The sequence below is a fragment of the Lonchura striata genome, chromosome 2 (genome assembly GCF_050655825.1).
Source record: "Lonchura striata isolate lonStrDom1 chromosome 2, ASM5065582v1, whole genome shotgun sequence".
NCBI lineage: Eukaryota > Metazoa > Chordata > Aves > Passeriformes > Estrildidae > Lonchura > Lonchura striata.
In genome coordinates this window covers 117,615,362-117,643,076 of record NC_140704.1, presented here as the reverse complement: position 1 = coordinate 117,643,076, position 27,715 = coordinate 117,615,362, and the positions used below count along the sequence as shown (strand labels likewise).

General features: G+C 40.9%; 1 long non-coding RNA gene across 3 annotated transcripts in view; it reads left to right on the top strand.

Moving 5' to 3' along the window:
* The first annotated feature begins 1,116 nt into the window (after nt 1–1,116).
* The window catches only part of LOC110484795 (uncharacterized), a 29,363-nt gene continuing 2,764 nt past the window's right edge, over nt 1,117–27,715 (top strand). The window contains exons 1-2 of one of the 3 annotated variants that reach the window (XR_014953418.1): nt 1,117–26,191; nt 26,295–27,715. This is a non-coding gene — a long non-coding RNA (uncharacterized LOC110484795). The other 2 variants (XR_014953417.1, XR_014953416.1) reach the window with 2 other exon arrangements.

Genomic DNA, 27,715 nt, shown 5'->3' with positions numbered 1-27,715 from the left:
ATATTATTCAAATGATTCCAACAAAAACAACTAAATAAGATAATTTGAATAATCTATATTAAAAGATCACTTAAATATAACTAATAAATTTTAAACCTCACAGCAATGCAGCAAGCCTGAAGTGACGCAGCAGCTATGTGATCCTTGTAGCAATGATGATCACAAATACAGCCTTTCTTTCTATAAAATATAACTCAACAAGTAAATTATTTGAAAAGTAATTAGAAGCAAAAAGAAGAATTTGTAGTTAAATAAAAAGGAACATTGGGTAGGGTAAATTAAGGAATAGGCTAGAGGAATCAGACAATCACTTAATTAGTGATTGCCATGATTAACAGGGGGTATCGGTAAGGGGTGGACAGGGATGCCGCCATTTTAGGGGGAAGACAAAATGGCGGATCCTCAGTCCCGGGTTTCGGCTCTATGTCCTTGGAGGAAGATCCCTCCTGATCCTTCCCCTCGGAGGACGAGCCCGAAGAAGGATGGGGGAATATCCAACCCCGCCTCCCCCAATAGGAACTGGCCTCATGCAGGGACGGTGCAGGGCTATTGGGGGAGAGATGGGACTGGTGGGAAACCAGGGGCGGAAAAGAAGGGTCAAGGCGGGAAGCGGGTCCCGAGCGGCGTGGCCAGCACCATCTTGGGAGGGGGTGCCAGATACACTGCACTTGGCCTGAGCAGTGTCCGGCAGGGCACTTGGGGCGGCTCAGCCACAGCAATCCCCAAGGGAGGATAGGAAAGGGTTTTAGGAAAGTCCGAGGGGATGGGGATATAGGGAGCTTCACAGAAGCAAAAAGGGAAATTTACAGGGGGGGGGCCCGACGCAGCTGGATATAAAGGGCCTCTTTTAACACCCTCCCATAATTAACATGTCGCCCTCTTAGCTGTTCCCTATTGGTGTTTTTTCTACCCCCTCCGTCCAGCCCAGCATGGGGAGGGGAGGATAGAGAAAACAACCCTTTCAAGAAAAAGAAAAAGTGATCAAATATGGGTCCCCACAGAAGACTAGGGGAAAAGTACTACTCAGGGGTAGCCCTCCCCCAGAAAAGGAAAACCCACCCACCTGCCAGGGACATGCCACAGACAGCCCCCGTCTGGGCGCAGACGGGGGTTAAAACGCAAAAAGAAAAGTGGCAGACCCAGCCACCCGTCGGGGCGACCCCCACCCCGTCTAGCCCACCTTACCTTCTGGGCCCGGGCGGTGATGACTTGAATCTTTTCCTTGATCCGCTGGAAGAATCGCGCACAAACTGGTGATGTTCCCTCTCGGTCTGGCCCTTCTGGAGGCCTGGGTGTTCCCGTTAAACCAAGACTCGTCCCCGAAGCCTTGGTTTCGGCCACTATTGGCATCCGGTGGTCTCGCTGCAGATGCTGACCGAGGAACCCCTTCTCGGTCAGCCCTTCTTCGGGCTCCCCCGAGCCACTGCCAAACCACCCCTCTTCGCCCTTAGGTAGGTCTACCCGCCAAAAAGCTCTGCAGCCCGGCCATGGCTGCTCCCGGGCAGGTAGAGAGCACGATGACAAGGGCGAAAGAGGGTCCCGAAGCCTCAATCTTCTCCGCTCGGCGTTCAGCTCCTCTTAGCACCGGGCAGAGCTCCCACGGCCGTAGATGTTCCTCTTCCCTCCTTCTTCTCCTGTGAGGTGGGCGCCCCCACGAATTTGCCCGTTTTTTCTAGAAGACGAAGGAGGGAACCATCCTCTGCTACCATTTGTCGCGGCGCGGCATGCGCCCCCCTCGCCGCGATACCCCGAGCGGTGGCGTGCTGGGCGGCGAGAGGGAAGAGAACGGGCGGCCGCTCCCCCCGGGGTGCTCTGCTGTCCCAGTCGGTGGCGCGGGAACAGAGGGAGGCGACACGGGACTTGAGGGTGAACAAGATGGATTTATTCAGCGAGCCCCAAGAGCCCCTTGAGAGGGGGCAAAGGTTTTATACAGAACTCAAGAGGAGGGGAGTAGGAACAGCAACCAATGAGGGTAGGGCTGGGGAGGAGTTTAAGGCAGGACTAACATATGACAAACCTATCAGGGGAAACAGGGGAGTGGAGTAACACAAAGTAACCAATAGGGTGTTGAGCCTCACTAAATAGACAGGGAATGGTCTGGAAGCAGGGGAGGAGGCTGAGAGGAATGACAGGGAATGTTCTGGGGAAAGGGGCAGGGAAAGGGAGGATTGACAACTTGGAGAGGAGTGGGTTAGGGAAGAGCTTGGGGAGATTGACAGCTGGGGAGAGGAGGAGATTGGGGGGTTGGGGGGTGAACAGACACTGAACAAATATTAAATGGAAGAAAAACACACCACCGCAAATCTCTGAGTCCTTCCTGCATTTCACACTTCAGTTACCATTGCCTGATGGTGTCAGCCCATGAATGGGGTTCTTCTCCAACCAAGCTGAGTCTCAGGATGTACAACTTACTTGATGTATGTCACGCTGTGCATCCTGTGTGTCTTGGCTATGTGGTGAATGTTCAGTCTACTGGACCATATAGAATTTTGTTTGAAGCATGGCCTATAGAAATGCATATAGAAATGCTGAATTAACACCAAGTGTCTTGCTCTACAAATCAGCTTTTCATGTAACACTTGTCAATGTAAGCAGGGCCTAAGACTGCTATAAAAGATTGGTCCTATGGTTACAGATGTTGAGTCCAAGAACTGTGACGTGGCATTAATGAAAAAGGAATATCTCCCCACCTTCAAAACCAAGTATGTTGTTTCCTTTTCCAAAGGGAACACTAAAGCACTGCTGGGTAAGGAGATCTGGGATTGAATCATAGAAGTAAACATGATGAGTACTACCACTGGAAACCTCTTCACTTTCTGGAGGAGCTAGAAATAACCAAGTTATTAATAATGTGAACAAAATTGCTTACAGAGGTTGACCTAAACATCTGACTACTTTTTTCATGTATTATACATATAAATTCTCTTCTCCTGCTTTGCTAGTATTATCTTGTGCATAATTTAATTCTTCATCATGTGGTGTGTTTGTAAGCTGTGTGATACCTGGCATTCTCTGGCATTTAGTTACCACCTTGTGTCCAACAGCTCTCTAATTAAAGCAATGGTTCTGAAGTTTCCCTTATATCCCTGTATGCTATTGATGTCCTGGTGCCTGTGAACCCTAAAAGCCTGCAAGCTCTGAGTTTTCCAGCTGCCAGTGGGTAACATTCAGGTGGCTCAAAGGTTGGATCTGAGTGAGTTCCTGCCAACAGTTGTACCTTAAGAAGCCTGAAAACCTGCAGGGGAGGGTGTTACAGAGGACTTTGTTGTGCAGCCAGTTATTTGGACTGAAGTTGCCAGAGCTGAGATGTCTGCAGGAGTCAGACTGCTCATGGTGTCCTACAGGTCCGGGGGAATCTTAGCAGAGCAGGGAGCTGCAGAGCAATTTCTGAGTGTGGGTTCTTCATCTCCCATCCCACTTGTTGGCAGTGAAAGGCCTTCATCTGTAGTCCCAAGAGAGAAAGAAGGACAGAGCTGTTGAGCTTTTAACCTTTGGAATCATGAAAATCAACCAAAAGTTTTTGTTGAATTTTAAGTAATTAATAAAACTTTCTACTTAGTCTGTTTTTTTGTTTCACAAGCCTAGTGCTAGCTTTTGCTACTGAGTTTTTACCATTCACCTGTTTGCATTATTCACTTTACTTGCTCAGCCTCTTTCTGCTGAAATCTGGCATAGTGCAGGCAGGCAGATGCCATGGTGATGTGTTGGGTGCTTCAAGGCTGTGTGATGCCAGAGAAATGTGTGCCAGCAGCTTCCTTTGTTCCCTCTGGTGACATGAAGATTTAGAGATGGCTGGAGATGAACTGCCATGGACCAGATGACTAACTTGCTCCTAAAGCAAGGAAAAGAACTCATCATCCTCCAAATTAAGGTAATCCATTTTCTCTGGGTGAAATTCTCTGTTTTCTTAATTTTTGATTTCACTCTTATATGTCATCCAACAAAATTGAGTTTAATTTTCCTTTAATTTTCCTGGAATTTAATTAAAGTAACAGAACCTTTGAAATCTTTAGATAAACTGACTTTTAAGTTTTGCATTTGAGATTTCTTTTATGGTTAAATGATTTTCTTTGAACTTTGGTTTTGGTCTGAAATCTGAGGGGGAAATAAATTTGAGTAAGTTTTCAAGACACAGCAACTGTGAAAAGAATTTAAACCTGTAACAATTCTATGTAGGAGGGATGCATGATGAAGTACTGACACCTAGAACTAAGGCAGGAAAATGCCTTTAATCATGTGCTTACTGAATGTTTATTATTCCCACAAGCTGGTTGAGATCTTAAGGCCTGCAGTCAGGTGAAGAGGAGGTCAGATTTTGTTCTTGGCAAGTGAGAAACTGCTGGAAACAAATCAGGGCTGAGCAAGACTGCCCAGGCCCTGGGTGTACCATGCTACCTCACACTTCTTTTCAGTATCTCATCTGAGCTTCAAAAATACCTTTGTGCACCTGTGGGAACAAACAAATGAAGAAGGTCACTAATTTCTAACACTCGGAGCTGCTGGGTCTATACCTTTTCAGGAATATGACACGCTGGTTTTATGCAGTAAGTGACAAGGATTCAGAGGGAAATTAGTTGACACATCTCTATACAAAAGTTTTTGCTTCTCCCTTTGGCAGCTTCTGCAGAATAGTTGGGAGTTGTCTTCTTAGAACCACTTGTTGTCAGAGCTGAGAAAGCTTGTGATGGCCAGGTATGTTATTAATTGTATTTACTTCCTCCTTAGACTCCAAAATGATTATTAAAAAAGTCTGAACTGCTGTTAAGATTTACAAATGGCCAAGGGGATCATTGTTTGTACACCACAGAAAGCAACAAACTGTCTTGGAAATGTTAGGTGCTGTATTTAGGGAGTTACCTCAGAACTCTTTGTGAGAACCCCAGCCTTGCTCTGGGATCTCATGTGGTGGTGAAATTCCTCCTCCAACCCGTGCTTCCAAAGAAAAACTCCGCAGGCTTTAGCTGTTCGGTCTCAAGGCAGTTTATTGCTAGTTATCTAACAGATTATGTTCTTGGACTGCAGCTATTTGATCAGTGGCCTGGGTAGAGGCACACACACCCTGACATCCTCTCTATCTGCTGTCTTCTTCGTCTCTCCCCCCGCCCAGGGCTGCTGCTATCTTTTATAAGATATATTACATATAACATGTTTACAATTATTCCCCAATACCTACTACCTACGTTGCCAAGTGTTTTTCTACTCTAAACCAATCTGTGAGTGCCAACATCACCAAGAACATGGAGGTAAGGAAGAAGAAGGAGGAAGAACAGGATCAGCCCACTTTCCTCCATTTTAGAACTTCTGACCCCCATGTACAAAGTGAAAACCCCCCTGTACATGTGCTAAAACCCCCCTGTACAATACTAAAAAAATTTCCCCTCTACTTTGTAATTACTTTTACTATACTATCTAACCTCTTGTGACTGCTTGTTCCACCTCCAAAGTTGGCAATTCATTCCATGGCTCAAACTCAAAATCACAGCTGTTTTTCAGCTGTCTGCCAGGGTCTAGAATGCTTCTGACCAAGGCCTGGAACCTCTAAAAATGTCTGAAAGACATTTTGAGTTCCCACAACTCTTTACCTTGTGGTGTGCACATTTCATTGGCACAACTGGTTCTGAGATGCATGAGACATTGCTGAATGTAAGTTGTGCTAAAAACTGCCAGTATCCTTTGTTTAAGAATATTTTTCATGGCCTGCCCCTTGGCCTAACTGCTGCTTTTAATCTAAATTACTGTATAGTAAGGAGAGTAATCAATAATAATAAAAAAAGGAATAATAACTGATTGTTTTGCAGTGTTTTCTTTATCTTTCTTGGTTATGTCCAAGATAATTTCTGTACTATGGGAAAATAATTTTAATTTGAGGCAAAACTGGAAAAAGAAAAAAAAATAATCCCTCTTCATATAAAAGTAGACAGAAAGGCTATATATATATATATATACATACTTGATAATATCACAGATTTTCCCAAAGGAGCACAAATTTTTCCCTCTGTGTGAAAACTAAATCTACAAAAGGGAAAAATTAAGATTTTCAAGAGCCATCTTTGATGCCTTTCTGAGCATACTCATAACATAATTTTTCCAAGGCTGTTCAGTTTGTCATGTCTGTATTCTGTGCAGAGACAAACTGTCAAGGTGAAAATAACTTTTTCAGAGTCATTCATTAAGAATTTAAAAAGACTGCATGTATCCAGCTCTGCCAAGAATGGGCAAAGAAACTGGACAGCTGGTTGCAGCAATGGCAGTTAAAACCTATTGATTTGGAAATCACAGAACTGCTACAATATCAGATTATTTAATAGGAAGAAATCGTGATAAATTGTGGACTTAAAGGTCATCATTCTCTAGGCAATTTTCATGTGGTAAAGAAGGGTGCAAAACAAGTCTGTTCTGTCAAGTGTAGGTGGCTAAAATGCAGCTTCAGATTATGAGTCTGTCAGTGTGGGGATCATGGCAACAGCTTTTTTGTTTTTTTCTTTTTTTTTTTCTGCTAGAAGATCACAGGCTATCTCCATCTTTGGAGATTTGCAAAGATTACAATGCATTTACAAAGAATCACTTTATCTGGCTTCCCCAGCTGGTGCACTTGAAAGGAGCTGGTCCTTTCCTATCCAAGTGTCTGGGCAAGAGAGCACTGATGAAATACTCAAATCCATCTGGCATGTCTTTGGTGAGGTCCTTTTACAGGAAGTGCATAAATTGTTCCTTCTGTTGTGTGCCTGAATGTCACACCTCAAAATTTCAGTTCTTAGGTGTCATCTAGTTCTTTCTGCATTATATTCTAATTTATCTTAGAATTGGTAGAATTTCACAATTTAAATATATTTTATTGCTATGTCAGGCAGATGATGGATGAGACCTAAAGTAAGGGAAATGTTTTAGAAAAAATAGTTGCTTTCCTCTGATAAGAAAAGACTATTTATGCCTCTTCTATCTTGTTTTATTTTACCTGTTTTTCTTATATATTCTAGTTCACTCTATCAAACACTATTTCTAAAGAAATAGTCAAGGTTTTTATAATTTTACACTTTATCTGGCAGGCTTTCTTTGTATGTTTCTCACTTAGAGACATTGAATGTTCTGAATTCTATCACCTCTGACTTCATATGCACAGTGCTGATTTTTGTCTTCTAAGAAATCTGGAATGGGATGAAATTTTTGCTTAAAGAGAATACATTAAACCTCTTAGATTTTGTGTCTATGGAAGTTCCAGCTTTTTTATCTAAATAGGCTTTAACCTGCACCAAACTTCATGACTTTGACTGCCCTGCAGGGACTAGGCTCTGTAACTTCTTTTAGTCTGTTTGTTCTATCATGCCTCTATGCCCTTTCTGGAGAAAAAAGGGCATTGTAGTAATTGATAATTTCCATGGACTCTTGTGGTGTTGTAAGTCAGCATGGAGAAGAGGTTGTGTTGTCCATCATTCCATCAAACCACTGGCATATTTTTTCATCTTCTGTTCTCCATCCTGTGTCCCTGCTCTCAATGCACAGTCTGAATTTCCTGATAGCTGGTTCATTGCATGAAAACAACTGTACACAACTGAGGACTTTCATCTCTTGTACTGGGATGATCCCTGGTCTACTCTGGCCTTCCTTTCTGCTACATAATCTCTGGCATGTTTTATGAAAATTTTGGATTCTAAGTTTGTATTTTGAGGAGACAGCGATGTTTCTTTCTGGAGCAATGGGGATGCAAACACATATCTCTTGCTGGCCATGAGACTACTGTTTAAACTTTTGTTGTCAGATATGGCAAATCACAGTTTTAAAAAACGTTTTAAAAGCCAGTTCATAAAGGCCATTTTCATGCCGTGCTTGTAATAGATGTATTTTGCTTTCATTCTGGTCATACCTCACAAGATTCAGTCTCTGCAATATCAGCAGCATGATACTTGAAATTTAATCTGCGTGCCCTGAACTCAGTAGCCTGACAGAATCAGGTAATGTATTTCCAATATAAAATAAAATTCTGAAATAAATAAATAGTAACAAAAATAACTTTTAAAAAACTTTTTTCTAATTAGTTTCCTAATTACCATAAATTATTAGCAGGGAAGTGTAAACCACATTTTGAGAAACACTGAAAGGAACTACATTGCAGTTTGTGTAGACTATGCTAATGACTTCCTCAAAAGGAAGTAAAATCTTAGTCTTTGTCAAGGTAGACTGCTCCGTGCCATCTAACTCTCCCACTGGTAAGTGTGTCGAGCCATATTTAATTTGAAATATCTGTGATGCAACATCTCTAGCTGTTTGCTTTTCCCTTGTCCCCAACTGAGGATTTTTGTCAGGTAAAGGGTTGTCAAAAGAGTGGAGGATCTCAGGCTGCCCTTCAGCTGTCAAAAGCTGGTATGGCCTTGCAAGAGGTGTACAATAATTGATGCTGTTGACTTTTCTCCCCTCTCTCTGTAGACAGACAGCTACCACCTGGCTTGCCTTAAGGAAACAATCCAACAATCTCAAGCCCTAGAGGACAGTGTTCTGAGGCTTCAGGAAAACATGATCCCCCTGGGAACAAACACCAAGTAAGCCAGGAGAGGTGGTATTTTCTCCTGGTGCAATTATGGCTAAAAAGCTCCACACAGCTTTTCCAGGGGTGAGAATTGTTAGTACTTCCTTTAAAGCTACTATTTTTCAACCTTGATTCTTTTTCTATTATGTGACACTGTTATAAATAGCAGATAAAACTCATCATTTTGTGAAGTGGCAGGTAAACTATTACCTAGTGAAATGCCTGTGAAGTGAGGGAAATAGAGTCAGACCTGATCAGATGATGCTTCTGAGACTTACTCAAAGGGCCAATCATAGTGGCTTTCTGCCTTTAGGTTGATGTGTGTGCCATGCCTGAGAGGTCATCATTTACCAGATGGGAGGAGCTGGGTGGGTTGTGCAGCTAAAAATACTTGGCAGCAATGAGTCTGTGCAGCTAAAGGATTCTGTTGTGTCCCTGTAGCCGGCTGGGGCGTTGTGACAGGGAGATGGCCTGGAGGATCCTTAGTAATAACCCAGGTCCAGGTGATGGGGAGGTTTGGGCTCTCTGAGGAGGTACTAGGGGGAAATGGGCAGCTTCCTCTAGGTTTTACCTGGATTCTTGTTTTGGTAAGTTCACTTTTCCCATGTACCAACATCCTGGTTTTATTCCTGGTATTGGACTTGGACAAATTAAAGTGATGCCTTATATTCCTGAAGTATGTAATAATTTCTGGTTTGCTTTTGGAGAGGCTCCTCAGTGATGACAAAAGGCAAAGACCCTAAATGGTTTTATTGACTTTTCTGAGCTTTAAGAACCTCTACTGCCAGATCAGGTCACATGTCCATTTAAAGTACCTTTTGGCTATTGTCTTTTGAATGCAATAATTGCCATGAAAGGCCCTTACAATGGGGTCTCTATGAAGCTTCTCTAAATGTTTGCGAATTTGCTTCTAATAAACATTACTTTAGCTGAAATGCTTCTAATAAACATTACTTTAGCCCTTTTCTTAGCATTTTTGAAAATGAGTATCTGCTGAGTCATTAAAGTGGTGACCAAAGTAGAGGAAAGTGCCATTTTCAGCACAACTTTGAATTAAAGGAATTAAAATAAAGGTTGAACATTATCAGGAGCTCCTGTGTAGCATAAATAACAGTGATGCTGCTTAATTAAAGCAGTGCTTGGGAATACTGTTTAATCATCACTGTTTTAGCCTGGGATGTGTAATAAGCCAAAGAAGTTAAACCAAAGCAATCTGTTTCTCGATGCAATTTTTTATGAAAACATCTGGGTTTATGCCAGAGAAAATGAGCAGGCTCCACAGCTAACTTGCTGCGCAGCCTCCTTCCCCAGGCATGGCATCAGGAGGTCACTGGTTTGTACAAAACAAGAAGGTTTTCAGGAGAAGAGCCCAGCTCTTTTGGCAGACATCATGAGCAGTGCAGGGCATTGCTTGGTCACCCCATTCCCCCCAGACCACTGCGGCAGCTTGAGAAGGGCACCAGTGTGGAATCTGCTCTGTTTAGCTGCTCTGGTGCACTGCCCTACTGTACAAGTGATTCCTGATTTCATCCCTTTTAAAGGCTAATTCAGTGATCAGATTTCCCTGGACAGATCCTTGCAGAGGCCTCTCTCTCCTGAACCAGAGGATTCAGGCATGTTCAAGTGTCTGTGCAGCAGGGAATGAGGAAGGTTTGCACTGGGAGATGGGAGGGCTCTGAAGCAAAAGCACTCCCCTGCTTCCCTGCCAGTATTTCCTAGATCTTAACAACTATCCCTGAAGGACTGGATCCTGGAATATGTGGAAGCAGAGCATTGTCTTGTGATTGTAAGAGAGGTTAATGAAAGATAGCAAAGGTCTGACTTGTTGGTTCTGGGTCCCCACTCCTGGAGAATGCAATATCAACTGCCTTTGGTTTAAGTGTTGATGCTTTCTCCTGTTTTTCCTGTTGGGAGATGGGACTAGAAATCCATTCCTCAGGTGGCTTTAAACCTTCCTGCTTCCAGGTCTACTGAAGCTGTGGTAAGGATCACAGGTTGGCAGACGTTGGAAGGGACCTCTGAAAACCATGAAGTCCAAGTCCCCTGCTAAAGCAGGTTCTCCCCCAGCATGGTACACAGGAACACATCCAAGTGGCTTTTGAGTATCACCAGAGGAGTCTCCAAAACTTCTCTGGGCAGCTCTGTCCCACTCCACACAAGGAAGCTTTTCCTCATATTCAAATGAAACTTTCTGCATTTCAGTTTGTGCCCTCATCCTGTGTATTTTTAGTTACTCATTCTTGTGCTGGTATTGTCCTACAGCTGCTGAAAACTGGTGACAGGAGCTCTCCCCTAGATACTTCCTCTAGTAAATTAGAGAGGAAATCACTTAGAAACAATGTTACCTCTGTTTCTGATGGGTCCTGATAATATTACAAACTCTGCTTTCCTCCTAGAGCCAGAATGCAAAAATGAAGAGCACCATTGATTTGATGTGCTAGAGGTGTCAGAAAGTCCTGACACAAACCTCACATCCATGTTAGAAAGAACTAGCTTATGAGACAAGACTGTATGTCTGTTATCTAAAATGGAGCTGATGCCTCCTCCCAAAAATAAAAATCTTAAGTGTGGGGGCACAGGCAGAACTCATAAGGTGGTGTGGAGCCTCAATTAGCACATGGGTATGCTGTGTTTTTATTGTCTTTGCCAGGTCAGACTCATGGCTGTCTGGGAAAGGTTGCAGTATTAGATCTACATTTAAAACTGCCTTAATTTTTTAAGTTGTTTACTCACACAACTATTTTTTGTTTACTTCTGTAGCGGCTTTTGTTAATGTGGTACTTCATTATCTAGTGACTGAGTCTGCTGGCTTGTCTTTATTTCACAAAAAAAGAACCATCCTGTCATATTACAATACACTTGAGTACCATTACCTGAATTTGTTTTTTTTACTCTTGCATCTGAAGAACTCAGTGGTCAAATATGTCAATCTTCACTTCCCTCTTAACCATCCTGAATCATTTGGGTATTACATACTATTGCTATAGCCCATTCCCACAGCAATGTTCTTTTGAAGATAATAGGGAAGTCACTTCTGTTGTTTCAAACTCCATTCCCCTAAAGCTGTTTTCTCTCTTTGAACAGTTTCTTTTTGATTTAAGTGCAAGGATGTTCTGTTCACATCACACAGATGCTCTTGTTTCATCAGTGTCATCACAGTGACCTCATAATTTATTTCATGCATAGCAAGACGAAGATCTGAGGGGAAGAGATGTAGCATTAAGTAGGTATTCAATCAGAGATAACTCTGTTATACTTTATTCATCTGATGGTTCTTGAAGAAAGAGTTACTGCCTTTCCTGTGCTGACCCATTTCACATCAGTATTTTGGGTCTACCTGTCCTCCCCTATTTGTGTCACTCATTCTCTTCATCGTTCACTGGCTGATAACCCAAAATATCACCAACATAACCTAAATATTGGCTGCTCTGAATGAGCCCATCTGCATTGCTGAGGAATGTAACTAGTATGATTCTACAAAAGCCTGTGGAGCTAAGGAGAAGTTAATTCCTGGCTTTGCTTGCAAAACTTAGAAGTCTTCTAACATGTTTTCCTGGAATGCAGGACTGGTTTTGCATGTGTGTGTATCTACATAATCTGGGTTGATTTACTTTGAGGTGTTTCTGAAGTTTAAAAGGGTGATTGTTAATGTAGCAGGATTTTTTCTTATTTTTGTAGTCTTTAACATTTTTGTTTAGGTGATGAGCTGTTAGTGATTTGTTCACCTAAAATAAATTTTTTAATAATTGTGTTAATAACTACTCTGACCATGTTACCATCCATCCTGCACATTTACCTCAAAAAGAGATAATGATTAGCTGTTGAATAAATGTTGCAAACATAAGGCTCTCCATGAGAATGGAGACTGGAGGGTCCCCAGTTTGAAATCAGTATCTTTGGATGGTTGTAGTTTGTATCCAGCTCCAAGTGGACAGTGGAGCTGATGCTGCAAACAGGCTGTCTCTTGATGCATGATGGTGTCTCACATTGGAAATTAAATACTGGGACAAAGAATGGGACAAAATAGTCTGAGCACTTCCCTTAGACACAGGAAATAGTCAAATCTGAGTCAGTGAATCAACTACACAGAATGGATCTGCTCCAGCAGCGCAAATGTAGACACTTTCCAAAGAACTCCATACTGGTGGTCATAACACCCAGCTGGAGAGAGTTACCTGGTTTAAAACTGATAGTTCAAATTAGGCAGATGAGGTATTTGAATGTGGGCATTTGCAGCCTGAATAAGTCAAACCACTGTTTTGAGGCTTGGAGATTTTTTCATTTAAATTTGAGCTCATAAATAGCTTAAATTCTTTTCTGATTTAATGGGAAGTCTCCCTAAATGGAATGGAAATTAAATCCAGCCAGATAAACTTGATTTCTTCTTATATGGCAATATAAGTTAACCCACTTAACACCTGGATTGAAAATGGCTTTCATGAACTCAGAGGAGCTGATATAATATTGTCTTGATTTTTAATGTAGCAGTTTATTGTTTCTCTCTAAAACTCAATGTAAAATATCATCCACTTGGATAAAAGCTGTATTGAGTGGATAACTACTGAATTTATTTGATTTATTTAGATGAAGTTTTCTCATAAAATGCCTTATGAGCAGGTTGTTATTCCATCAGGGTGATTTGTTCTTTAATTTATTTGACTCAATTTTCTGTTTAGAACTGAATTTTGTTATTGTTGCCAGCAGTTAAGTGATTAACTGATGCAATCAGTTTGATCTAAATGAGCTGCTGTAATTACATAACTCAAAATCTATCACTTTATATATCTTGACTGCAGGAGAAGAGCTTTGTTATTAAGAGAAAAAGTAGAGGCCATGGGATAAGAAGAAGGATTTTATGTTTAGGAAGCAACAGTAAATGAACAGGATCAGGAAACTTTTCTTGACCTAAGTGGTACCTAAAATGCCAATCCCAGACACAATAACCTGGTTTTATATCTGTTGTGAGTTCAGGTGTGAAATGAAATCTCCTTTTGCAAATGACTTATATTGCAGCAGTTTCTCCCTGCCCCAATGGGGCTGTTGCCCTTTTTCCTTGGCCTTGAGCTCTCTGACAGCATCTCCTGTGTTTGCCTGGGGCAGGGCCCCTCATCCCTCATGTGCTGTACTAGCTGCAGCACCTGGGTGTTTAGAAGTTGAGCACTATTATTTATAATTAGAACTTGAGCATGTGCAGTGGGCTGTTTAGCCATAAAAAAATTGTGATAACATTTAAGACAGTAGTTTACTACTCAGCCTCTTTCTTTAGGTGCATAGAATACAGCAGAGGATGGATTACCAGTGGTCATGGACAGTGGTAAATGTTAATTTGTTGAATTAGTTTGGTGGGGGAAAGATCTCAGAGTTAGAAGGGGAAAAGACCCATTCAGATAATTTTTGGTTACTGCATACTTTTCCCTATATGTGGCAAAGGCATGAGCTCTGCATTTATGGCCACAAGGTTACAATAATTCATAAGCAGAAATCCTCTCTGTGCTTTCTTGCAAATTTGCAAGCTGTTTTACCTTTTAGAATGCAAAGCAGCAGTTTCTCCTTTATTTTGTGGTACTTCACTGTGATTTGAGTCCTAACAGATGGACTTGGATGTTCAGTTCCTGAGTTTTATTGTGAGCCTTCATGAACTGAGCAAAGCAAACAGAGTGAATCACAGAATGGTTTGGGTTGGAAGGGACCTCCAAAAGATCATCTGGTTGAAGCCCCTGCTATGGATAGCAGGGACGCTTTCCATTAGATCAGGTTCTCAAAATATTGTGAATACTTCCAAATATGGGGCATTCACAACTTCTCTGGCAAACATCCCATTCAGGTGCCCCACTAAGCTAATACATCCTCATTACCACCACCATCCCTTCCCATCCTTGCTACAGCACACAGATATCATTCCCTTAGTATACAGAAAACCCCTTTAAAATGTCTGTAAAATGTCTGTAAAATGTCCACAAATATTTACAGAATGTCAGTAAATTCTCCCTGGAGCCTTTGGCGTTTTTGATTTCAGAATTTCTGTCATATTTAGTGACTTGAACTGTACAAAGTAGGGGAATAAGGGTTTTGCCAGGGTTCTGCAGTGTCTTTGCCATGTCTGGCTTATCCCAACCTTCTGGGGGTATATCTATATGATATATGATATATGATTTAGGAAGGGAGTAAGCTCTGGCTGCCCAAGAAAATGGGTGTCTGCAGCATCCTAAATCCTTGTGTTCTCTGAAAGGGCAGTTGAGGCAGAACTCTGGTTCAGCTGCAGAGAGATTAACATCTATGGAAACAGCAGGTGTTTTTTCACAGGCTGGGGAACAACTATTTAAAACAAGGCAGGTAATTGCATAAGAGCTAAGGTCAGAAGGAGAATTGAATTCTCTGCACAGCTCTTTAGTGGTGGATTAATTTGCATTTGTACAATGGGCTGGATAATCTGCTTTTTACTGGGGAATGGTTTCAATTTCAGTTTGGGATTTTTTTTTTTTTTTTTTTTTTTAAGGCTGAAGCCATATTCATTCTGAATATCTCTTGACATATAGAAAATCACTAATAGCAAAGGTGAACTGAATGGCTTTCCATGGAGTGTGAGCAATATGATTCTTATTTAGTCTCCAAAATTCATCACTGATTTTCTGTTCTAAAAAAGAAAGTTCTGGTTCTTCAGTTTATTCATCCACCTATTAAATTGAGATGTTTGTAATGAAAAAAATTTCAAAGTTCCATATAGCTCTTAACAGAATTACATTTCCTTATGTTTTGTATGATGGGGAGTCCAGTGTTACAGAATAATATTTATTTTGCTGAGTTTCTAGTGATTTTTATACCAGTGATTTATATTTTGGGTTTTTTTATGATCACTTGCTATTACAAATGAACACTCTAAAGCTTCAACTTTGTTCTCTGAAAGCTGGAAGTGCTCTGAAAAATCTAGCTGGCCAAGGTTTACTGAAACACTACCACTTTGTTACTCATTTTCAAATACAGAGGAAAAACATGCTGGCACATGTATTTTACCTGGTCAGGTCTCATATACTCTGTTCAGTTGAATGAGAGAAGAAGAATAAAAAGTAATTTATTTTTTCTTAATTTAATTCTTCTGAAAATGCAGAACAGTGATTAATGGACCACCTGAAAATTTAGAATAATAAGTTTATGTAAAGAAGTTAGTTTGGGGTTTTTTTCCTATTGAATGGTAGGAAAAAAGGAGAGGAAAAAAACCTAAAAGAACTATTTAATGGAACATTTAAACATATGCTCACCATATACATTTTGAAAGATAATTTATGATCTAAATTTCAGAGTGAAATAAGCAACATGGACCATGGAATTCAAGCTAAAGGATCTTGTTATGTTTGATCATTGTTTGGAAAATAAAAATTCTGTTTCCTCTGTTTTATGCCATACTTTTCCAGTGGTATTTACAGCCTATTTAACACTAGAGCAAGGGTTATCACTTCTTTGTTAGGTCTTCATTTCTGTCTTCAAACTTCTCTTTAAAATGCAGTTCCCCAAAACATCTCTCTAATGTTCCCTCAACAGTTTCTCTGCTCCAAATACCTGAGAGAAGACATTCTTCACTTTCTAGCTGACTGCTCTGTATGAAAGGCTCATGTGTTTTTGATAGATACATATATATGGGTGCATACAAATATATACATATATATTCAGATGTATTTTGGCACTGAACAAATGACCATGGAGACTGAAGCAAACAAAAGAATTTTGTTGGTATAAAACCAAATAAATGAGACATGAGCATAAAGGCTGTAACAAATAAGGCACAGCAAAAATCCAGGAATACAGAACTCCAAAAGGGTACAGACAGGATACTGTAGGAAGCTGCAACCCTTTTATAGTGCCTGGGAGATGCTGTATTTACAATCCAAGCTCTTCCTGTGCAAGCATAGGAAGCTGTGGCTGGTGGCATGGCCAGCCTTTAGACCTTGGGCCATGGCCAAGGGTGAGCCTGCTGGGAACATGTGGATGTGGCTTTTGTGGCTGAACTGACAAACGAGGGTGCCAAAAGTCTTTGCAGAGCACATCCCCACCTGCTCGTGGAGCTGCCTGCTGAAGTGGATCAGGGGTTGTGGTTCCTCTCCAGGAGAAGCCCCTGACACAGCTGTGTGTGCACAGGGCTGGTGCTAGATGCATAATGTGTGTGAATTTGCAATGTATCATTTAGTGCCACATCAATTATTTGGGTCTTTTTTTGCCTCTGCACCAGAGCCTGTGGGTTCTGGAAGCTGTGTTTGCTGCCTGTGTGTTTGGAGGGAGGCTGTGGCAAAGGAGTGCTGGAGGGTGAGTGTTGTTGTCTCCCAGCTGCAGCAGAGCAGATGCAGGTGCCAGGCAGCTGCACACGTGTCACAGCTCTGTGCTGCCTGTGCCTGCCTCTGGGGTCAGTGTCTCTGAGGGGATAAATCCAGGTTCCCTGGGCTATTCTCTGCCTGGAGGCTGAACTCCAGGGTTCCCTGAGCGCTGTGAGAAGCAGGGACAGAAGAAGCTGGTATCACAGATGGGATCACAATCCAGATCTGTGGTTTTTTTTTTTTTTCAAATTTATTCAGAGGCATAATTCCTCATTTCCTTGCCTTACATGGTCTCTAAATAGTGTGGAAATGAGAGAGTGGAAAGTGTATTGTCTCTTTCATAAGCTCAGGTTGGAAGAAACATCCATGACATCCAAACAATAGTACTTCAAAGGAGGGGCTTAACAAATGCCTACTGGGTTGCTCTCCATGGATGCAGGAGGAGATGGCATAATGGGCTTTTTAAATTATGAAAGGTGTGTTTGCAATTGGGCAACTGCCAATTATTTAAAAGATGAAAAGCAGGCATATTAATAAAACTGAAACTTGGAAAAAAGACAACAGGGGAATTGAGATTTAAAGAGATTTTGGCTTTCTCTGTTCAATAACGTATTGCTGGTTGGTTGGGCTTTGTACGCTGATACAGGTGCAGGAACAACAGGATCATGGTTCTTTTGCTTAATAAGTGGATGCAAGCAAAGCAGCTTCAGATCCTTTTTGCAGATAACAGCACTAAAATTTTGGGTATGATGAACATAAAGGCTTAGAAATTTAGTTACAGGTGGCTGGGAGTAATTTAAAACACCTATCCCTATGGCACTTACAGCATTATGCCAAATTTATGTGGACAAATCCTCAGGGATTGTAAACCATCAGATTTAGATAATAGCTTTACAAGCATGCACTGTGCAGAGTGTCTGCCAGGGTACAATGAACAGTGAGCTTGTGAGACTGAATCAGTGAAAACACAATTGTTTCAAAGGAAGATTTCTGGTAATTTGTTCATCTTAGACCTGTTTTTAAAATGAGGAAAAAAAATTACCATCTTTGAGATTTTTGAGTCTGTTTTTGTGAAGTAAAGTGGGTATTTAAGAAACCAGTTCTCAAGGTCTCATGTGTGGCATAGAACAAAGCTGGAGTTAATAGAACAAACTATATGGGAAATGATGTGGTGGCTGGATTGAATCTCTCCCTGTCATGGTTCTTCTGTCACATAAAATATGTATGTATGCAGTTTTCAGGAAGGATATTGGTTATAAATATTTAGTTGGGTTATGGTAGGGAGGGTGCTCCTGTCTTAGTGCTACTCTGAGGAATAAGCAGGTCCATTAGGAAGGCACCAGCCAACCTCACCGTGTTTGTAGCCAGAGGGTAAAATTAATCCTTGTGTAGAAGGTTGGCATAAAGGTCTCGGTGGTATTAACAGCCATGGGAGAAGGAGAAGAGCAATAAACTAGTTTGGCAGAAATCCTCTGCTTTCCTGGAAGGACTCAAGAGGGAAATACATACCTTCATGCTAGATAGCAGGCTGAACACTTGAGTCTGTTGGAAAGCTAAATCAATAAATATTTGTAACTCACTGCCCAAACACTGAACAGCTCTGTGGGTACTTTAAGCCTGTTCTTCAGATAAATTGCTCTGGGAAGATGACTGTGCTATAACTGACTTGGGACATTATTTATCTAAGGGCTCCTGGCAGGACTTAGAATCTTATGTTGTGAGAGTTGTCTTGTGTTTTTTTTTTCTGGGAAGCAAATATTTTTGTCAGTGAATTTTAATCTCTTGTAGGATCAGCCTGCTTGGAGAAGTTCTGGTGTCATAAGTAAAATGTGACTTTACGGCTCCTTTAGTGACTTGTTTTATTCCCATCAGGCTGGGATGCCTTTCCAGCACATTCCTGGCTGGCTGCAGGAGTAGTGCAGAGAGGAAGAGCATGGGACTGTGAGGAAGGCTGTTCTTGATGAACCTTAAGGTCCATTTGGACAACCAGGCAATCTCAGAAAGCCAGGGAAGAAGGGTAAACTTGCTAATATCCTGGAGCACTTTGCCAGTATCCAGTAAAGTTCAGGTGTTGGGGAGGATGAATAAATATAATTGCCTGGCAAAAGACTCACAATAGCACAGCCAGGATGAAAACAATCCCCCCTACTGGTTGGACAATGCCCTTACCTACAGATAGGTCCAAAAGTCAAATGGACTGTTTTATCTCACCCCCCAAAATGTATGGTTCATCCAACACCTGTAACCCTTCCCTGAAACACCAGGTGTCTGTGACCCCATTGGCCCAAGTCTTGTTCCAGCCCACCTTGAAGCCCCCTGATAAGGAGTCCCTGAGGATCCAGACACTCTCTTGGAAGTCCCCCCCTCTAGGAACTTCCACCCTCTCCTGGAGCACCCTCTTGTCTCCCTCTACCCCTTGTCTCTCCCCTCAGGCCTTGCCACGTGCTGTGTCTGGCAGCTCAAACAAGACCTTTCACCATCCCTAATAAACCTTATATCCTGAGAGCAGCCTTCAGAGAGCTCTCGTCTCCATTCATCCAAACCATCCTGGAGTCCAGCATCCCTGCATTCAGGAACTTCTGGAGGGGGTTTATTTCTGTTTGCACCAAAATCTGGTTTTAATTATCTTCAGGTTTAAGTTGGTTTTGCATAAATTTGCCCAGAGCCATTTTGAAACACAAGTCTTCATAATCACAAAGTTCTATGATGAAGTCCTGCAGTATAACAACCTCTTGGGTGAAAAAACTCTGTTTAGTTTCCTCCCAATCCCTGTATGTTCAGACTTCCTGGAGCCATCTCTACATCAGTGTGTGGGAGGGACACAGGCAGGTTGCCTCCACGCAACCCAGTAAAGCATGTCAAGGAGACAAAATTATTCTTGGGAGCAAGAAGCTCTACAGACATTCAAATTAATTTGCTAGAGGTCTGTTTTCTCTGCTTTACCTTCAGCCTGTTAGGATTTAGTCAGAAAGCAATTGCACACTTACTCTTGCTGCCCTTTTTGGGAGCAAGTGCAGCAATGCAAAGATATTTCTGGTGTCTCTTTTCAGCTGTGAAGGTTTTGAGGTAAAGTAGTAACTCAAATTCATCCTCAGTAAAGGCAGAGTTTTATCTATTGAAGTCAAGGAAAGCTTTCTTGGGCTCTTCAACAAAACATGGTCTTGAACTCTCTGTCCTCTTAGAGAACAGGATAACAAAGCATAAGTCCAAGGATGAGTTGGATTCTTGGCGTCATTTTATTCTTACACTGTGTTGTTACTCCTGGATTTTACAAAATATGTTTTCGGAAGGGTCATGAACTGAATAATGTGATGAATAATTCAATGCATAATTTTCAGTATACTTGGCAGTATTTCCTTCGTATTTTTTCTGGAGCTAATTTTTAGCTGCAAATATCTACAAGCATGAACAGAGTAACACTGACCCCTATAAAAATGAAAACCAGTACAGTCATGCTAAAATTTATCTCCACACAAGTAATACTTTGAAGGGTTTTTTTAAACTGATTTTGAAAATATTTAGCCTGAATGCCACTCTCTGTGAAAGAATGTTTAAATAATGCAATAGAGAAAAAGAAAAGCAATGGCCATAAAAAGAGCAGTTACCCAGTTGGAGGGGTTAAAGTTGTATTATGCCACTAAACCTAGGAAAAGGGAACAAAAAAGCCAGTTTGGCTGAAGTGAGAGTGATCTGCCTTGGGGATCTTGCTATGCCAAACAAGTGGACTGGTGTGTGATCCCTAACCAGGACAGGAGCCGGGGGGTGATGATGATGTAACCTCACTCTGTTCTGGTGTCTTCTCTCCTCATACTCTATTACACAGCAGAATCAGAAATTATGTAGAAATTATGTCCTATCAGCATAATTTTTGATTCTGCTTGGTGACATTGTTGCAGGAAAATGCCTAATAAAGCACAAAGGATTTAATCCAGAGAAATAATCTCCTGATATAGCGGAAATTTTCCTGGTCAACTTTGAACCAAGCTGTTTGTGAAATGCTGCTCTGAAGCTGGGAGTGATTAGAAGTCTGTGATGCCAGCCTGTGTATAAGCAAGCCTGTTGGTATCAGATTGTTCTACACTTGGAAGGAACCTACAGTTATTTTTTTTCCTGTTGCAACCTTTTAGTCTTTTTTTCATCTATGAAAACAGTTTTGTGAACTTTGAGAATAGTCCTCTGTGCATTACAATGTATTTGCTGATGAAATGTTAAATCAAACAGCAGCTTGATAATTTCTAAAGGTCAGAGTTACTGAAGCAAAATACACAATGCATACACCTCTTTTAACTGCTTTTTTTTCTTTTTTTTTTCTTCTTTTTTTTTTTTGGTAAATTTAAATGGAATCTTGCAGTGTATACACAATGCTGCGTGTAAAATTTGTAAGGAAAACTATAATTTTGTCTTACAGGAATTAATAAGTGTGATGATGACTGCATCTTCTATTTACAATTCATAGATGATTAAGAAGAAAACTTGAAAAATTTTAACAATATTTCCTTACGGAAAGTCCAAGACAATTAATAATTCACATTTTTCAGTATTTTCTTCATCACTCCGAGGTTCCAGGAGTATGTCTGGGTCAAGTGCTTCAGTGGTTTAAATGAAAGATGAGGTTTGGGAACTGCAATTCTGCAACCAGAGCTGAATGACGCAGCTGCTGCCGACACAGCTGAGGGATTGCTGCTCATGAGGCTCAAAAAGAAATACTCTGCCTGCTACAGCAGTAAAGCTTACTAAACATACCATGTTAGACAAGGAGGAATGTTCTGCAGACATGCTTTATTATCTGGGAATTGGACTGTGATGAACCTTGTGAGTCCTTTCCAAATCAGAATATTCTATGATATTCTGTGATATTTTATGATACTTTACTAGGATTATTCTGTTTTAGTTATATCTGGATGCCTGGCCATAGTTTCTCTTCTGGTTGTAGGTGTAAATGTTTGGAATATTTACAAAAGTTCTAAGTAACAGCAAGCCAGTAGAATTGCATGGGATTTGGCACAGGTGCTTTTGGATATACCTTGTTCTTGTGCATTCAGGATAGAGAATTGCACACTCAAAAGTAAAAAATGACTCAGTAATAACATCAGAGGTGCAAGTGTCCTAAGTATTGCTGCTCCAGGTGACAGACACAAAGCCTGAGAGAGGACCAGAGAAGTTAAAGCTTTATCTTGGCTGCTTAGACAGGCATTCAGCCTTTCAGCATGGAGGCATTGAAGCTACTTCTCCCTGCTGGAGTCCAGGAGTCCTTAGAGTTTTGGTTCATAGGTTCACCACAGTTCATAGTTCATCACATAAGAAACAGGAATGATTATTTATTCTATTCAATGTCTGTTATCTTCTCCCTCATTAATTTTAAGACTGATTTCCTCCATTCATCCATTCTGTGCACATTATATCACATGGAATTTTTTTTCTTCTTCTTTTGTCTTATTTGCTAATATAAGGCAGAGGTGATGGTGTAATTATTTCTGTCAAGGTAATTATTTTAAAACTTAATTTCATAAGAAGCACTTATTAATTTTTTCAACTGCTGCGGATGAAATTAAAGATCTAATCTTTCCTGTACTCAGGAGGGAGAGGATGATTCTAATTTGCATAAGTTTACATTACAATAACAACAACAAAAAAGGACAAAAAAATGCAATTCAATGTAGATTAAGATTTGAAAAGCATTAATTTTTTTTCTTAGAAGGCTGAATTCAGCCTACTGTGGTATAGCATCATTCCCTCTCAAAGGTTACTCAGTTTAACACAAACTGTACATCAGAGTTGAGTCCTGGAAAGTGCCAGATGTCCTCTCTTTCTTCTTCACTCCCATTGCAAGAAGAGCTCAGCACCTGATGGACCTTGATCAAATAGTTTATAATTAAGGGCTTGGATCTCCACCTCACAAGTCATTTACTCATTTGCCTCCTTTGTATTGGTTATCTCTACTTGAAGCAGACATGAGGTTTATATGATATAGAAGAACAAATCTTGACCCATACCTAAAAGAAGGCACATGTTTTTATATTAGCCCCTGACTATGCCATCCCATAAGTCTTTTTCTGAACCCATATTACTTTTTGCATCTATGTCCACAACACCCTTATGCTCTTGATCAAAATAATAAAAAAAAGCCCCACGTGTAAGCCACACACAGGTGGTACCATAAATGACAGAGTTATAGTTTATTAATTTGACAGACTACTATCTAGACAAGGGCCCAAGTCTGTTAATTAGAAGTTCTGCAGTGCAAGCCTTTGTTAATAGCAGAACATCAATATGCACATGGCTTTACATGAAGAGTGTTTCAGTAACTGAGGAAAAAGGATGCAAAAGTCATCTGTGAGGATGCTGGTGGAGGCAGTCAGAAGGAAAAATACCATTTGTTTCTGCAGCTGTGAGGTTGCTCAGTCATCAGCACATTTTCATTCTCTGAAAACACAAAAATGATTGCTTTTAAATCTGAGTGCCTCTCTGACTCTTAAACAGAGTGTTCTGCACAAGCTGATGCTATGGATGATGTATGGATGTAGAATGACTGATGTGATTTGCATGTTTTTAATGTAACTGTGAATGGCAGGAGCAGTTAACAGAAATTAACTGCATGTGTTTTTAAATAGAGAGCTGAAACTTTGGGAAAGCTTTTGCAAAATACTCATATGCTTTACATGCAAAATTCTTTCTGAAATTTATTGACATTTTAATGATTTAAATAATTTCACTTAAAGGAGAATATTGTACAGCAGACTTAGAAACAAAAGCCATTTGTCACCATGCTAAAATTCATTAACTTGGTGGAGTGTTTCAATCGGGAAAACATCAAATTATTGTAATTAGCATTTCTGTGATGTAATCAGACAGGAAAAACCGAGCCTCTGGTTTGCCAATGTTTTTGCATTTTTATTCTCTTCTCCTAGTGGCTGAGACCCTCCAGCTCCTGTGAATGTCCACTGTGACTGAACCTCCCCCCAAATATGTTTTATGCAATAACTTAAAGTTACATAAAGTCAAAAGGATTGCCCAAAGTGCAACAATTCTCCACCAAAATATGTGAGTGGAGATCCACAGCCTCTTGCTGCTGACCACCTTGTGTTTGATGGGGCAGCAAAATGAGCCATGTGAAATACCTTTCCCCCTGCCCTGGTTTCTGCACAATTGCTCTGCTGTAAGCAGTGAAAGGGGGAGGTCATCTGAAAACCAGACCTTGTGGTGTGTGACTGTGGATTAGCAGTTTTCCTTGAGGTATTGTAAAGGAACTGAACCCTGCAGTGCAGGGCAGTGTGGTGGGGTCTGGACTCTCCTCATGCCCAGTGGCTCTGTAACAGAATCTCAGGGTAATGAATAGACATTTTAAACCCATTCACTGCGAAAACATACGGGGTGATTTGCACCATGCAAAATATTTCAATTCCAGTTAGCTCCAGATGAAAATTTGTGTGTACTATTAGAGTGTTGCTGAGAGCACGTGGTTTCTCTTGGTGGCAGGGGAACATCTTGCCTTTTGCTATGAACATATATTAGTTAAATGAGGAAGTTATTTCTTGCTTTCTTTTTCAGAGTAGGTTTTGCTGAGCCAAACCATCCTGAAAAGCTGAATAGTGCAAACCACAGCTGCTGTGGATGAAGCCAAAGCACTTCTTTTGTGAAGGAAGCATAGGAGGTTTTAGAAAAATGAGGGCTTCATGTAGCATTTTATTCATGATTATAGCTTGGAGAGAAGAGTAAATGGGGTGGTGCTGATGGTGAAAGGGGAGTAATGCAATTGCAGAATGTTAGCAGACAATTTGGAGACCTTTATTAAGGCTGTGGTATACCCTCCTTCTCAGGAGATAATGCACACACACACCACAGTCTTGATTAGCCTTGATGATATTTTATCTCCTTGGCACCATGCTTAAAGATGAGCACTGGGAGGGGAGTTGGGATGTGCCTTAATCCCTCAGGAGCCATTTCTGGTTGAACAAGGTGCAGGTCCTGCCCCTCAGCACAGCTCAGCTGGGTGTGCTGTGCCCGTGCTCACCCACATGTTTCTGACCTCATCCAGCTGCCAGGGTGCTGGTGTGGGCTGGGCACTCAGCCTGCCTCCCCAAAGACCCCAGGGCAGAGGCAGGGAGAAGCAGAAGTTAACCCTGCACAGGAGAGTGTGATGTTCACCTTTTTAGCATCCAGTCTCCAATGTTAAAATTGTGACATGGAGAAGTCCTCACCTGACATGCACCCAGAACCCACAAACCACACCTCTCAAGCCTTCTCTCATGGAGGAGGATAAATAGATAAACACAGGTTTAAATTGCAGGAAAGGGATTTTACTGATCTTTGAAAACACCTCAGTGTTCTTGGAGCTGCATGTTTTGTCACACTTGCTAAGATCTTCAGCAGAGGAATGGGTAGGAGTAAGATTAAGGTATTCACAAGGCTCGCAGCAGCTTCTGTCAAAATAAATGTTATTTTGTTAACAGAACAAACTATAATGCCTATATATTGTATAGAAGCATCACTATATTTTCCTGGCATATTGCAAGAGTTTTGGGAGTAGAAAAGAGTGTAATCATTTAATCACATGTGTGTGAGTTATGGTGGATAGGTTTTGTTTTCAAAAAAAAAAAGCCTAAGTGATTTTTGGATCTAAATTTACTTCTCTAGTGACTTAAGTATTAGAATGATAGAATCATTAGGCTTGGAAAGTACCTCCAAAATCATCCAGTCCAACATTTGAGCAAACACCACATTGTCAACTAAGCCATGACACTCAGTGCCACATCCAATTGTTCCTTGAGCACATCTGGTAATTCCACCACCTCCCTGGGCAGTCCATTCTAATCCTTAACAACCCTTTCCGTGAGTAAATTCCTCCTGATTTCCTACCTGAACGCCCCCTGGTGCTGATTGCTTGGGAGAAGAGGCCAATCCTCACCTTGCTAAAACCTCCTTTTAGGTGGTTGTAGAGAGTGATAAGGTCTCCCTTGAGCCTCCTCTTCCCCAGGCTAAACAAGCCCAGTTCCCTCAGCTGTTCCTCCTATGAATAATTCTCTAGATCCTAAAAAAAGGGTGAGGTTTCACTGAAAATCAGTGGTACATAGGCTTTAAAGTTACTTACATGCATTTAAAACTGTATTCAATAATTTGACAATAAGCAATTTATGGATAAATTATTAATTCTAAGTTAAACAGGATTTCAGGATAATTTTAAGATTATTCTAAAGTGTCCGTAAAACTAATAAGATAGATAAGTTTATAATTGTACCTATAATTTTCTTAATATATTTACATGATTATGAACTTTTTGACACCTGTTTTAGGTTGTTTCCAGTGTTAATAAAACGTTAGATATGATCTGTGTGCTGTCAGAATGACCACTCACCATGAACACTTATGTGTATGTACACACCATTCCATTTCACTGACTGATTCCATTTATACTGTTGTGTAAAAAAGCTTCTTTACTTTCTAGAAATGGAATCTGTTCTCATTCTTCACAGGAATGACTGCTTCCCCCTCCTAAAAAAATGGTGGGGGTGGTAACCCAGAGCTTGCTTGGGGTGTGGATATCTGTTAAAGGCATTCCTATAAATCAGGTATGTAAAATATTTTTCAAAGCCCTGGTTAATGCTTTAATCATGGGGTCTTTCTCCAGATCTTGTTCAAGCAACAGGAGCACAATTTTGGTCAGCTCCCTGATAATCAGCTCAGGTTGCTGATTTCCCAGGTTTGGACCCTACTTGTTGTTTTACCCTGTGCAGAAATTACCTGGGGAGCAATGCAGAACTTTTCTGCAGAAAACAGAGAACTTTTGTCCTCACTTCTATAGCACTGTTGTATTTTTCCTCCCTTTACCTTCACCTCATTTGGGAACACTTACTGAAGTCCAAAAGGGGATTTAACAGATGTAGCTGTAGTAGCAGGGGCCTTGTGGCCAACATTTAGATGCTGCTCTTGCATTTGTGCTGTGACTGCAGACCAGTCAAGGCACAGCCAGTGTGATTGTTAAACTAGGTCTGCTTTGCTTGTGCAGCCCAATTTCATGTAAAAGCAAATGTTCTTTTTTGTTGGAACCCTGGATGCTGAGAATTTTAGACTTTCTGTGTTGTCAGACACTAACTCCCAGGAGAACACTGCATTTGACCTGAGGCCATGGAAAAGGCTTACAAAATTGAATGATGGAACTGGGATTATGGGCGTGTAGTTTGAATAGAAGTGTGTAATACAACATGGTGGAAAACTTAAGAGTTTAAGGTTTTAGAATATAGTAATATATATGAGGCAAGATGGAGGTTTTAGAGTGGAGGTTGGTTCTTCTTCTTTAACTTCTTTTTCACCTTCTTCTTCATGGGTTTGGGTGGTATTGTGTAATTGGATAAAAAGTCTGCATTGGGGGCACGGGTGGTTGGTTATTGTGTTAAAAGTAAAAAATAATTTAGGTGTCATTTCTCAATTGGACAGCTTATCCATAACAAACCTTGTAGAGAGAGAGATACATCTCCATTTTTTTCTTGTTAGAGTACTGTACAACTCACAGCCTTTGAGACTGTAATATAAGAACTAATAAACATCTGATTCCGAACAAGAAATACCCTCTGGTGATTTAATCCTAACCTTGGCAGAAAAGAAGCAAAGAATACATTACGTTTCCACTTACAAAAAGTCATTCTAGAATGTACTTCCAGGACTAAAAGATTGCATGCACTGTTTAGTTACCCAAACCAATGGATAAGCTGCTTCTTAGACTGAAGGAAAACCTTTCTCCTGCTTGATTTTGAGCAAGGACCTGATTTCAGATCTGTCTCTTATGGAAATGTGCCAACCACAAAACTCCTGAGTATGCTGCAATGAGCCTCAGTGTCTTCTGCAGCAGCCCCACACACTGCAACAGGGATGTGAACACAAATCTGCCTCTTCCAAG